Below are 13,041 nucleotides of genomic sequence, written 5' to 3'. Positions count from 1 at the left end.
AAGAGTTGGGGGGGTGTTTATCTGATAACAAGAATGGAAAACTCTCAGGTCAGATTCTGTTCCCTCAGGTGTGGTTACATTTCTGGATTCCTAGTGGGGGCTTAGATTTCCCAGTTCATGCATCCTACTAGGGAAGAAAGATGAGTTGAGTGGGTGCTCTCCTAAGAATCAGGCAGGAGAGGCCTATGAGCTCTCTGCCAACTGGGAGAGTCATACCTGAAATAGTCTGTGCTAGGCAAACTTTGAATGACCCACAAAATCTCTGCCCCATGGTGAGTATGACCCATATAATTACCTTCCATTAAGGATCTGTGAATATAATTGGATATTACTCCCTCATTTGGAATACTAATCAGTTGACTTTGAGATACACAACAGGAAACTAATTCTAGGTGGCCCTGATGTTTCAGAGAAAGATTTAAAAGATGAAGGGAGTTTCAAAAAAGTCTGGTCTTGCTGGTTTTGAAAATGCAGCCAATTTGAGCTCAACAGCTGGAAAGAAATGAAGTATGCCAGCAACCACACGGACTTGGAAAAGGAGCCTGAGCCTCAGAGGAGACCCCAGCTCTGGGCAACACTGATTTCAGTATGATGAGGGCCTGAGAAGAGGACCCAGCTATTGAACGCCTAAACTCTTACTCATGGAAACTATAAGATGATAATGAATTTGTATTGTTTTAAACCAATAAGTTTGTGGTAATTTGCTATGCAGCAATAAAAAACTAAAGCACAGTCTAATTATGCTTTGCCAAAAAGGAAGCCCGAGCTAAAACAGAAAAAATAAAATGTAACTAAGAATAATTTGGCATGTGCAAATATGAAGAAGAAAGTGAAAATGAAAATGGAAAGTGAAGGATCAAAGGTGAAGTTGCCAAAACTATCAAGAGGAGGACAAATTGAGGAGAACGAAAGGAAGGCGGGGAGGTTACTAGACAAGGGTCGGGATTTGTTCTGGACTACTCTGACAAAGTAATGTGAATAACTTTTGTTTTAGAATGCAGATTTTAAAAAACACTTTTCTGCCCTACTAGATAGATAAATGCTACTAAGTATCTATCACTGATTTTTAGAACAATGAGAAAGTCATAGGGTTAATGCTGGACCTAAACAGACTGGGCAAGAGAAACTGTAATGAAACAGAGTAGATATTTATGGAGAGGGAAAAATGATTCACAAAGTGGTGAGAAGGATGCTACACAAAGTGGTGAGAAGGAAGAAAGTTTTAGTAAGCTTAGAATGGGTCATCAAATTAGTAACAGGTTTCTATAATGAAAAATATGATACATGTTTGGATTTTTTTTGTTTTTTATTTCTATTTTTTATTTAGAAGTTTTTATTTAAATTAATTAGTTATACAGTGTGATATTAGTTTCAGGTATACAATATATTGATTCAACATTTCCATACCACCCCCGGTGTTCATCACAAGTGTACTCCTTAATCTTCATCACTTACTTCACCCAGCCAAACACTTACCTCCCCTCTGGTAACCATCAGTTTGTTCTCTATAGTTAAAAGAGTTTGTTTCTTGGTTTCTCTCTCTCTCCCTCTTATTTTTTTCCTTTTGCTTCTTTGTTTTATTTCTTACATTCCACATATGAGTGAAATCATAAGGTATTTGTCTTTGACTGACATTTCATTTAGTGTTAAACTCTCTATCTCTATCCGTGTCCTTGCAAATGGCAAGATTTCATCCTTTTGTGGCTGAATAAAATTCCATTGTATATATATACCACCTCTTCCTTATCCATTCATCAATTTCATCAGTCAGTGGACACTTGGACTGCTTCTATATCTTGGCAATTGTAAATAATGCTGCTATAAACATAGGGATGCATGTATCCCTCTGAAATAGTATTTTTGTATACTTTGGGCAATTACCTAGTAGGACAATTGCTGCGTTGTAGGGTAGTGCCTGTAATGGTTTATTTCTTTTTTTTTTTTTCTTTTCAATTTAGGAACTACCCATACTGTTTTCCAGAGTGCCTGCACCACTTTGCATTCCCATCAATACTGCAAGAGGGTTCCCCTTTCTGCACATCCTTGCCAACACCTGTTGTTTCATGTGTTGTTGATTTTAATGATTCTGACAGGTATGAGGTATTATCTCATTGTAGTTTTGATTGGTATTTCCCTGATGTTCAGTGATGTTGAGCATATTTTCATGTGTCTGACGGCCATTTGTATGTCTTCTTTGGAAAAATGTCTGTTCATGTCTTCTCCCCATTTTTTAACTGGATTATTTGTTTCTTGGGTGTTGAGTTTTATAAGTTCTTTATATATTGTGGATTCTAACCCTTTATCACACATCATTTGCAAATATCTCCCCCCATTCAGTAGGTTGCCTTTTAGTTTTGTTTATCATTTCCTTTGCTGTGCAGAACTTTTTATTTTGATGAAGTCCCAATAGTTTATTTTTTTCCCTTGTTTCCTTTGCCTCAGGAGGCATATCTAGAAATAAGTTCTTACAGCCAACATCAAAGAGGTTATTGGCTGTGTTCTCCTCTGGGATTTTGGTTGTTTCCTGTCTCACATTTAGGTCTTTCATCCATTTGGAACTTATTTTTCTGTGTGGTGTAAGAAAGTGGTTAGCTTCATTCTTTTGCATGTTGCTGTCCAGTTTTCCCAACACCATTTGTTGAAGAGACTATCATTTTCCCTGTTGGGTATTCTTTCCTGTTTTGTTCAAGATTAATTGACCATATAGTTGTGGGTTCATTTCTGGGTTTTCTTTCTGCTCCATTCATCTATATGTTTATTTTTGTGTCAGTACCATACTGTCTTGATCACTACTGCTTTGTAATATAAATTGAAGTCCAGAATTGTGATACCTCCATCTTTGCCTTTCTTTTTCAAGATTACTTTGGCTATTTAGGGTCTTTGGTGGTTCCATACAAATTTTAGAATTGTTGGTTCTAACTCTGTGAAAAATGCTGTTGGTATTTTGATAAGGATTGCATTAAATGTGTAGATTGCTTTGGGTAGTAGAAATTCCTTGACAATATTTGTTCTTCTAAACCATAAGCATGGAATATCTTTCCATTTCTTGGTGTTATCTTCAGTTTCTTTCATCAGTGTTTTATAGTTTTTGGAGTACAGGTCTTTCACCTCTTTGGTTAGGTTTATTCCTAGGCATCTTAGGTTTTTGTGGGCAATTGTAGATGGGAGTGATTCCTTCATTTCTCTTTCTGCTGCTTTATTATTGGAGTACAGAAATCCAACAGATTTTTGTATGTTGACTTTATATCTGTGACTTTACTGAATTCATGTATCAGTTCTAACAAGATTTTGGTGGAGTCTTTTGGGTTTCCAATAAGAGTAACCTGCCATCTGCAGATAGTGAAAGTTTTCCTTCTAATTCCGACATCTCACTAATGTTCATATTGATTAGGTCTCTGGCAGTCGGTACTGTCTCTTGTTCTTTTTTTTTTTTTTGAGGTGATTTTTTCCATCTTGTCATTTTGTCCAGAGGAGAGTAGATGAATGAGAGAACAAAATGCTAACAAGGTAACAACATCCCCAGAAAATATACACTAAACAAATCAGAAGAGACCTGAAACCACGGGAAAAGAAAAGGAAAGAAAGAAAAAAGAAAAAGATAAAAACAGACAAACAAACAAAACAAAATACAGAATATAATCAAATATGATCAGGCTGGTGCATAGATCAGTGCCACACACAAGATTTTGGGTGTATTTTGGTCTGTTAGAAGAAAGTGCCTCCCAAAATTTTAAAGAAAGAAAAACTTATATATGTACAAAAATAGGGGTAAATATGATGAAGGGATGGAATATGACTGGACAGATAAAAATTATAAAAGATTTTACAAAAGGTATTGATAAGACATTGGTTGAAAAAAGAAAGAAAAGGAATTACAAAAAAAAAGGGAGAGAGAATGTGTTCAGGCAGGAGACTCGAACAAAGCCATACACTAGAGATTTAGGGTGTATTTTGGTCTGTTAGAAGAAACTGTATCACAAAATTTTAAATTTTAAAGAGAACAACTTATATATATATACCAAAAATAAGTTTAACTACTATGAATAGGACTCTAAAAATGAAAAATAAAAAAGATTCTTAAAAAAGGGATTGATAAAATGTTGGTTGAAAAAGGGAAAAAGAAAAATTAAAAAAAAGAAAGAAAAAGAAAAAAAGAAAATTAAAAAAATTAACTTTGAAAGACTAAAGAATCAGGGGGAAAAAAGCCATGAATTCTATGTGCTGCATTCCCCTAGTGCTGGCCTTCTGCTCTTCTCATTGATTGGTAAACTTGGTCTTGGCTGGCTGTTCTTGCTGATCTTCTGGGGGAGGGGCCTGTTGCCGTGGTTCTCAAATGTCTTTGCCTGAGGCAGAATTGCCCCACCCTTGCAGGGGGCGGGCTAAGTAATCAGCTCAGGTTTTCTCTTGGTAGCTTTTGTTCCCTGCAAGCTTTCCGTACAGCTTTGGAGGATGAGAGTGAAAATGGTGGCCTCCCAATCTCTGCCCCGGAGGTGCTGAGAACTCGGGGCTCCACTCCTCAGTGAGCCCCTCAAGAAAAGCAGTCAATCACTCCTCTCTCCCTGGTCTCCGGCTGCACTCTGTGCTCACCCGGCCTGTGACCGAGCATTTCTCTCTCTGGCACACGATCCCGTGTGGATTCTCCAAACCCAGCAAATTGCTGTGGTGTGCTCCTGTGCTGCTCCTACCAGGGGAGGAAGGGGAGTCTCCCTCGATCTGCCACTTGTTCAGTCCCTGCTGGAAGAGCAGTGGCCCAACTGTGCCGCAGATCACGGTTTATGGCAACCCCGAGCTGAGAGCCCACTCCTCAGCTCCGTCTCTGCAGCCAGCTTCCCTGTTCCAATACCTGGGAACTCTGCCACACTCAGGCACCCCCAGTCTTTCTGTGACCCCGAGGGTCCCGAAACCACACTGTCCCAGCGAGGGTTCCACCTCCCACTTAGCCACTGGAGCGATGTCCCTCAGTGGAGCAGACTTCTAAAAGTTCCGATTTTGTGCTCTGTTGCTCTATCCCTTGCCGGTAGCGGCTGATGGAGGCTCCCTCCCCCTGCCGTCTATCTTCCCGAATATCACCTGGGATTCACTTCTCCACATGTCCTACCTTCCAGAAAGTGGTCACTTTTCTGTTCAGAGAGTTGTTGCTATTCTTTTCTTTCATCTCCTGTTGAGTTGGTAGGTGTTCAGAATGGTTTGATCCCTATCTAGCTGAATTCCTGAGACCAGACGAAATTTAGGCCTCCTACTCCTCCGCCATCTTGCTCCTCTAGCCCCTATGTCTTTTTGTTGGAGTGTTTAGTCCATTTACATTCAAAGTAAGTATTGATAGATATGTATTTATTGACATTTTATTACTTGTTTTTCTTTGCTTTTGGAGATTTTTTCTGATCATGTGTTTGTCAATTTTTGGTCTCTCTTTTGCACTTAGTGAGTACCATTTCATATTTCTGGCTGGGCTACTGTAGTGGTTATGAACTCCTTTAGTTTTTGTTTGTCTGGGAAACTCCTTATCTCTCCTTCTATTCTGAAGGATAGACTTGCTGAATAGAGTATTCTTACCTGCAGATTTTTCCCATTCAGCACTTTTAAATATCATGCCACTCTCTTCTGACTTGCCAAGTTTCTATTAAGAAACTGCCAGCTAGCCTTATGGGTTTTCCCTTATAAGTTAAAGACTTCTTTTATCTTGCTGCTTTTAAGATTTTTTTTTATCACTATATTTTGCAAATTTAATTATAGTATGTCTTGGTGTTGGCCTGCTTTTATTGACTTTGATGGGAGTTGTCTGTTCCTCCTGCATCTGTATATCTGTTTCCTTCCCTAGATTAAGGAAGTTGTCTGCTACTATTTCTTGAAATAAATTTTCTGCCCCCTTTTCTCTCTCTTCTTCTGGGATTCCTATAATACAAATGTTATTATTTTTGATGGAGTCAGAGTTCCCTAAGTGTATTCTCATGTTTCATAATTCTTTATCTCTGTTGTTCAACTTTATTATTTTCCATTATTTTGTCTTCTACATCACCAATCTATCCCTCTGCTTCTTTCACCCTTCTGTTCATTGTATTAAGCCTGTTTTCAATCTCATTTCTATCATTCTTCATCTCTGATTGATTCTTTTTTAAAACGGTTTTTAACTGTTTTATCTCTGTGGAAAGGGTCTCACTGATGTCTTCTATTCTTTTCTCAAGCCCAGTAAGTATCCCTATGATTGTTGCTCCATCAAGCATGTTACTTATATCTATTTTGCTTAGATCCCTGTGGCCTTATCTTATTCTTACATTTTAGATAAATCCCTCCATCTTGACATTTTTTAAGTCTCTGTCTTCTTTGTGTTAGAAAGGCCAGTTATGTCTCATGCTCCTGAAAGTAATGGCCTATGAAAAGGTCATGCAATGCTCAGGGCCTGGCACTTCAGAAAGTGTTTCCAAGTTTGCTGAGTGCCCTCTGGTATTGTGTTGTGGCTGCTCTATGCTTCAGGCCCGTTGTCTGCAGAGGCACTCCTTGCCAGTTATGGGTGGTGTTTTGCCCCTGGCCTGAATGTGGCAAGTTTTAACTGATGTACTCTGATCTACTTGTGAATTGAGACCTGACACCAACTCCACCAGACCTCAGGCCCTGCAGAACTCTCTGATCAAGAGATGTGGTGTGGGAAGGGGTTTGTGCTGCTCTTCTGGCGGAAGGCCCTTCCTTGCTGGGACTAAGGCAAGCTTGACATAGAAGTGGAGTCCTGCCTGAGTGCAGGGAGGTGGGGCTTGGTGTAAGCAAGTTAGGCAGCCAGTGTCCTTGTTGAGCTGCTTCCCTCAGGTGGCTCTGTGTTTATGCTGAGGGGTGAGGGAGGAAAACGATGCCACCCAGCTCCTTTGTTCCTGTAGAGGTATCTTCTTGAATGCTAACTCTCAGGTATGTGCTTCAAGAATGAATAATATCCACACTGTATGCCCCAGGTGTTTTTCAGATCTCTGTTTCCATATTGTCTGCCACTGGATTATTTGCCTGCTTTGTCTACTGGAGCAGCCCTCTGAGCTCTATCCTCACCAAGCTCTGTGAACTTAAAACCTAGGCTTTAAGCCCCACTCTTTGCAACAACTCACAAAATTTAGTCCCTCTTGTTTTCCAAGCTAATTGCTTTGGGGAAATGTTCTTGTGCATTTCCCTGTGTGCTCCTCTTTTTCCACCCTTCTCCTTAGCTCCCTCCCCTCCCCAGCACCCATGATCTATTTCTCCCCTAAATCACATCTTCACACTTCCTTACTTCTTGGATGTAGCCTCTTCTCTCCTTTTAGTTATTAAGTTTGTTCTGTCAGTCTTCAGATCAACTTCTGGGGTATTTAGGATGATTTGATAGTTATCTAGGTGTGGTTGTGGAATTATATGAGCCAGGGTCCTCCTATTTTGCTGCCATATTCCTCTCAAAGGAGCCCCTAGTCCTTTTATAAGTCTGACACCTTTTTGTTGAAAGATATACCTAACTGATGTCTACTGCTTTCTTACCAGGATTTTGAAGCCTTTCCTGCCCAAACTTCCCATTACTGTGCTCTAGTTACCCATTGTAATGTCCAGATAGTTATCTTTACCTTTTATTCATTATAAAGTACATGCCTGGAGCACAAAATTCTATCACATACTCATGCATACTATATTTTACCCAACAGAGTAATTTATCCCTCAGTGACTACTTCTGGGACTGTTTCTCCAGTACTTTCCTTGACTTAGAAAGTACATGTAAATGCATTAATACTCTGTGAGGAAAATGGGTCATGCCTATTAAAAAGTGAGACAGAACATTTTAACTATATCCCTTTAAACTGTTATCACCATTTGCTATGATACATTTATTTAAATTTCCTGTAATTTTAGTAAATTGGGGACAAAGATCATGATCATAATAGCTTGCTGATTTTAAAATGTAGTGCAGGTGTGGGCCACAGATAAAGAGTATTAGAATCATTTGAGGATGACTTGTTATAAATTTGTTTCCAGGTCTCAACATCACCTTTGACTTTGCGTGTAGGAAATTGCATTTAAAACAGGCTCCTCAGATGATTCTTGTGAATGAAAAATTTTGAAAACCTTGGAATTAGAACATTTTAGAGATGTAATATAAATCTTGCACATTTTGTTCATTATTGTTGTAATAAATTGTGGAAAATGTGAAAAAAGTTACTACTTATTAATGTATTAATTAATGTCCCCTATCTATGTCACTATTTTCATGTAAATTTCAAGTTCACAACCTAAGAAGTATTCTTTCAACAATATTATGCACTTGTATGGAAGAACATGACTGCTGATATCAGATTGGCTTTTTATAAGATTAGTTCTTTTTCATGACCAACATTTAGAGATAATCAGTATAGAAAAGATGACAGTAAGGATAAGACAATAAGAAAGCTAAGTAAATATGGTTTGTAAATACACTTTATAAGGAGTATTTGTAAGAAGATAAATTCTTTTGGCCAGCCTGGAGACATAAAATATATGTTACAAAGTGATGGATGCAAAACAAACACCACTCACTGATAAGAGAGAGTTATTAATATATTACTATATTTGTTTATTGTTAGTTTAGGAATTGGATAAACCAAACTTGCAAGTAATTGACTTTTATTGCCAGTGTTAGGGCTGGTCAGTGTGTTTTGACATATTTATTGAGAGAAACATATCTCACTGAATCTTAATTCATGATTCATGTCCAATCAATAAGCTATTACAATAGAAATAAACAACTTAAAATCTTTCAAATTTTCTCTTCTAAGATCTCCAATAAAAAACAAATTTCACTTTTATTTGCTTAAATAAAAACAGGAGTGAGTCTGGTTAAGGTTTTTTGTACGTGTGGAACAATATTTCCCTATATAGCACTATTAAACACAACTGAAGGTATCTAATTTCAATATTTGAAATGGTCTGAAAGAATGCTCCTCTCAAAATAATGAAAATATTTGATAAATAAAAATGTTATTTGGGAGAAAATCACCACAATTTCTATATGTAATTTGTAATTTCTATCCACAAGTGGAATTAAAATAAAACAATATAAAAATAATACAGCTGATGAATGTTATAAGGAAAAGTATCTTTATGTGACAATCTGAGACATATATTCAAGAAAACATTGATATATTTTGTAAACACTATTGGTTTCTTTAAACATAGTATCACAAATTAGCATTTTATTTTAGGTTAACCAAGGATTTTGCATGTTAGAGAAATAACAACCAATTCCCCAAACTGATACCATAACTTACTGTACTTAAAATATATTGCATACTAGTAAACCTAGTACCTATTTGCTTAATTAACAGACATTTAATTATGCAAAGACGGTTATAATTAGAAATGGGATTTATGACCCTACTTTACCTTAATCCATGTCACAAAACTACTACATAATCCCATAATAGTGTAACTCATTAAAAAAATTACAGAATTAAAAAAAATAAAAGTAATATATTGTAATTCAGAAAAATTGAAACAGATGTTCCAACGAGTTTGAGTGACCAAATCATAATTACTCATAATTTAAATAAAAGATAAATTGATGCTATATAGATCTCATTTGTTGATGAAAAACTTCTAGCATCACAATACTGAATTTTACATATATATATTTGCTAAATACGACATGGATAGTTAGTTTTCCTTAAATGATAAATTACTTATTGATAATGAATTATGCATCAATTGTGTGTCAATTTAATCTTTTCATAAACAAAACATACTGGTAGCAAAATAAATAACTATATTTAAAATTGAATGGATTACCTAATGACATTTATACTATCTGCAATGACTTTATATATTGATGTGTAGATGTAATGCGTTCCCTAATTGATTCAGGTTATTATTGTAAGTGTTAAATATTACATTCCAAAAGAAAATTTAACATTGGAGGATGAGTATCAGGATCAGTAGTAAAGAATCTTGTACAAATAATTTGATCTGCAACAAGAATTGGGTGTCTTGTGTACAGCAAGAATCAGATGCGACTAAAACATTCACTAGATTTAACCCTATGAAGCACATAAAAGCAGTTTGAGGCTGGAACTTGAAATTATGAGTTCCTGTTGATGTGAAACAAACCAATTTGGCCAAAGAAAATAATAATGGTAAGATGAGTATGAAGGTGAATTTAAAGCTGATAGTGATGATGTGGCATTCATTGTCTATGTAGTATAGGACATGGGAGATTTGAACCTGATTTCCATCTTTACCAATTATTTCCAACGTGACCTTGAACAAGTTATATTTCCTTTGAACTTTCTTATGAGTAAAATGTCACTAGTAATGCTTATATCACCAGATTGTTATAACACAAAAATAAGATAATGTGTGTAAAAGAACTTGCAAACTATAATTTTCTGTGTTGTGTTTAGATTTATAGTCCTGACCCTTAAGAAGAAAATTGTTTCAATTGTCCCCCAAATCAAGTGGTACCTCTCCTAAATATTAAGGTCTCTACAACAACCTGGGATAATCAATTCCTGCTATGAATTACCAGTACTTCAAATTCTATTAGATTTAAGTAACTTGATATTTCAAAAGGAGTTTCAATATCCTATGTCAACTGTATAATTTCATGAAATGGACTACTTATAAAATGTTTTAATTATAAGCTGTGAAGTCAAATTTGTTATTAGCTCTTACTGCATTTTTCAATTTAGTACTTAGTCTCATGCTGATTCTTTGTTAGATTTTAGATTTTCCAGTTTTCTATAATAGAGACTCTTACAATTTTCCATAATACTGTTTCTTGTTCAAAAATCAATTACATGGGAATCATAAAATTCTATTATTCTAATGTGCATGGATATTCTAATTTAATGGATCTCTTAGGTAACAGGGTTGTTTTTCTGGCAGGTATTTAAAATGCATGATTACTCATGAAGAGATTTATTAATGTTCTATTGAATTTGATTTTAATATATAGATTTCAGCATTACCTTTTCACTTATTTGATAATAGAGTGTGAGGAAGATAATCTAACAGGAAAACAATAGAACCTACCAGTGATAAGTAAGGATAAAGTAAAACACATTGCAAATATAATTAATTTAAGAATAGGAAGTAGAATTGTTAAACCCTAATTTCTAATGAAATACATAAAAAAGATAATTAGTTGTACTGATATTCTCAAATATCAAGTTTATATTTGGAAACATAAAAAAATAAAATAAAATGGAAAACAAATAGTTTTTCTTTTTTATCGAGGCAAGCATCTATTAATCTCACCCAAAATATAAATGGAACCATTTCCTTTTTTTATTTTTAATTTAATTTAATTTTATTATGTTATGTTAGTCACCATACAGTACATCATTACTTTTTGATGTAGTGTTCCATGATTCATCATTTGAATATAATACCCAGTGCTCCATGCAGTACATGCCCTCCTTAATACCCATCACCGGGCTAACCCATTCCTTCACCCCCCTTCCCTCTAGAACCCTCAGTTTGTTTCTTGGAGTCTGTAGTCTCTCATGGTTTTCTCACCCTCTGATTTTCCCCCTTCATTTTTCCCTTCCTTCTCCTAATGTCCTCCATGCTATTCCTTATGTTCCACAAATAAGTGAAACCATATGATTATTGACTTTCTCTGCTTGACTTATTTCACTTAGCATAATCTCCTCCAGTACCATCCCTGTTGATGCAAAAGTTGGGTATTCATCCTTTCTGATGGCTGAGTAATAACCCATTGTCTATATGGACCACATCTTCTTTATCCATTCATCTGTTGAAGGGCATCTCGGCTCTTTCCATAGTCTGGCTATTGCAGACATTGCTGCTATGAACATTGGGGTGCATATGGCCCTTCTTTTCACTACATCTGTGCCTTTGGGGTAAATATCCAGGAGTGCAATTGCTGGGTCATAGGGTAGCTAGCTCTATTTTTAATTTTTTGAGGCACCTCCAACTGTTTTCCAAAGTAGCTGTGACAACTTGCATTCCCACCAATGGTGTAAGAGGGTTCCCTTTTCTCTACAACCTCTCCAACATTTGTTGTTGTTTGCCTTGTCAATTTTTTCCATTCTAACTGGTGTAAGGTGGTATCTCAGTGTGGTTTTGATTTGAATTTCCCTGATGGCTAATGATGTAGAACATTTTTTTTTTATGTGTCTGTTAGCCATTTGTGTATCTTCTTTTGAGAAGTGTCTGTTCGTGTCCTCTGCCTATTTTTTGACTTCGTTATTTGTTTTTTGGGTGTTGAGTTTGACAAGTTCTTTATAGATCTTGGATATCAGCCCTTTGTCTGTAGTATCATTTGCAAATATCTTCTCCCATTCTGTGGGTTGCCTCTTTATTTTGTTGACTGTTTCCTTTGCTGTGCAGAAGCTTTTTATCTTAATGAAGTCCAAAAGTTCATTTTTGCTTTTGTTTCACTTGCCTTTGGAGATGTATCTTGAAAGAAATTGCTGTGGCCGATGTCGAAGAGGTTACTGCCTATGTTATCCTCTAGGATTTTGATGGATTCTTGTCTCACATTGAGGTCTTTCATCCATTCTGGGTCTATTTTTCTTTCACAATCTTAACCATTTTTAAATTTTTATTTATATAATTTATTTCTATTTTTAGTTGTAGGTCTGTTTTTGAGGTAACTTAAGAAAGGAAGAAAAGATAATACGGTAGCCCAATGGCGTAATGCAGGCAAAATAATGTTAGCTTTTAATTGCTGTGACTCTTCTGTGTTGAATGTTCTAGAGTCTTTCATTTAATTCTCATTCAACATTTGTTCAATGTGTAGCTCAAGCAAAATAAAAGTTAAATGTTAATATAATAAAAATAATTTTGTCTCACCAAATTGTATATGAGCTATAAAGTCTTCAGAAACATTTGACAAAGAAAAATGCTGTTGCCACAAATTATTTTTATTTTTTTTTTCAGTTTGAGATATAATTGACATACAGACTATGTAAGTTTAAGGTCTACAGCATAATGACCTGACATACATATACTGTGAAATGATTACAACAAAAAGCTTAGTTAACATTCATTACCTAATATAATTACAAATAATTACTTTTCCTTGTGATAAAAAATTTTAAGATT

At 35.8% G+C, this 13,041-nt stretch overlaps 1 pseudogene; it reads left to right on the top strand.

Moving 5' to 3' along the window:
• The first annotated feature begins 817 nt into the window (after positions 1-817).
• Positions 818-13,041, top strand: part of LOC102730076 (nuclear transport factor 2 pseudogene) — a 40,470-nt pseudogene continuing 28,246 nt past the window's right edge.

This window comes from Leptonychotes weddellii, chromosome X (genome assembly GCF_054177405.1).
Source record: "Leptonychotes weddellii isolate Sample4059 chromosome X, ASM5417740v2, whole genome shotgun sequence".
In the NCBI taxonomy this organism is placed as follows: domain Eukaryota; kingdom Metazoa; phylum Chordata; class Mammalia; order Carnivora; family Phocidae; genus Leptonychotes; species Leptonychotes weddellii.
Note: the sequence above shows the minus strand (reverse complement) of the source record. Positions and strands in the feature narration are given on the sequence as shown.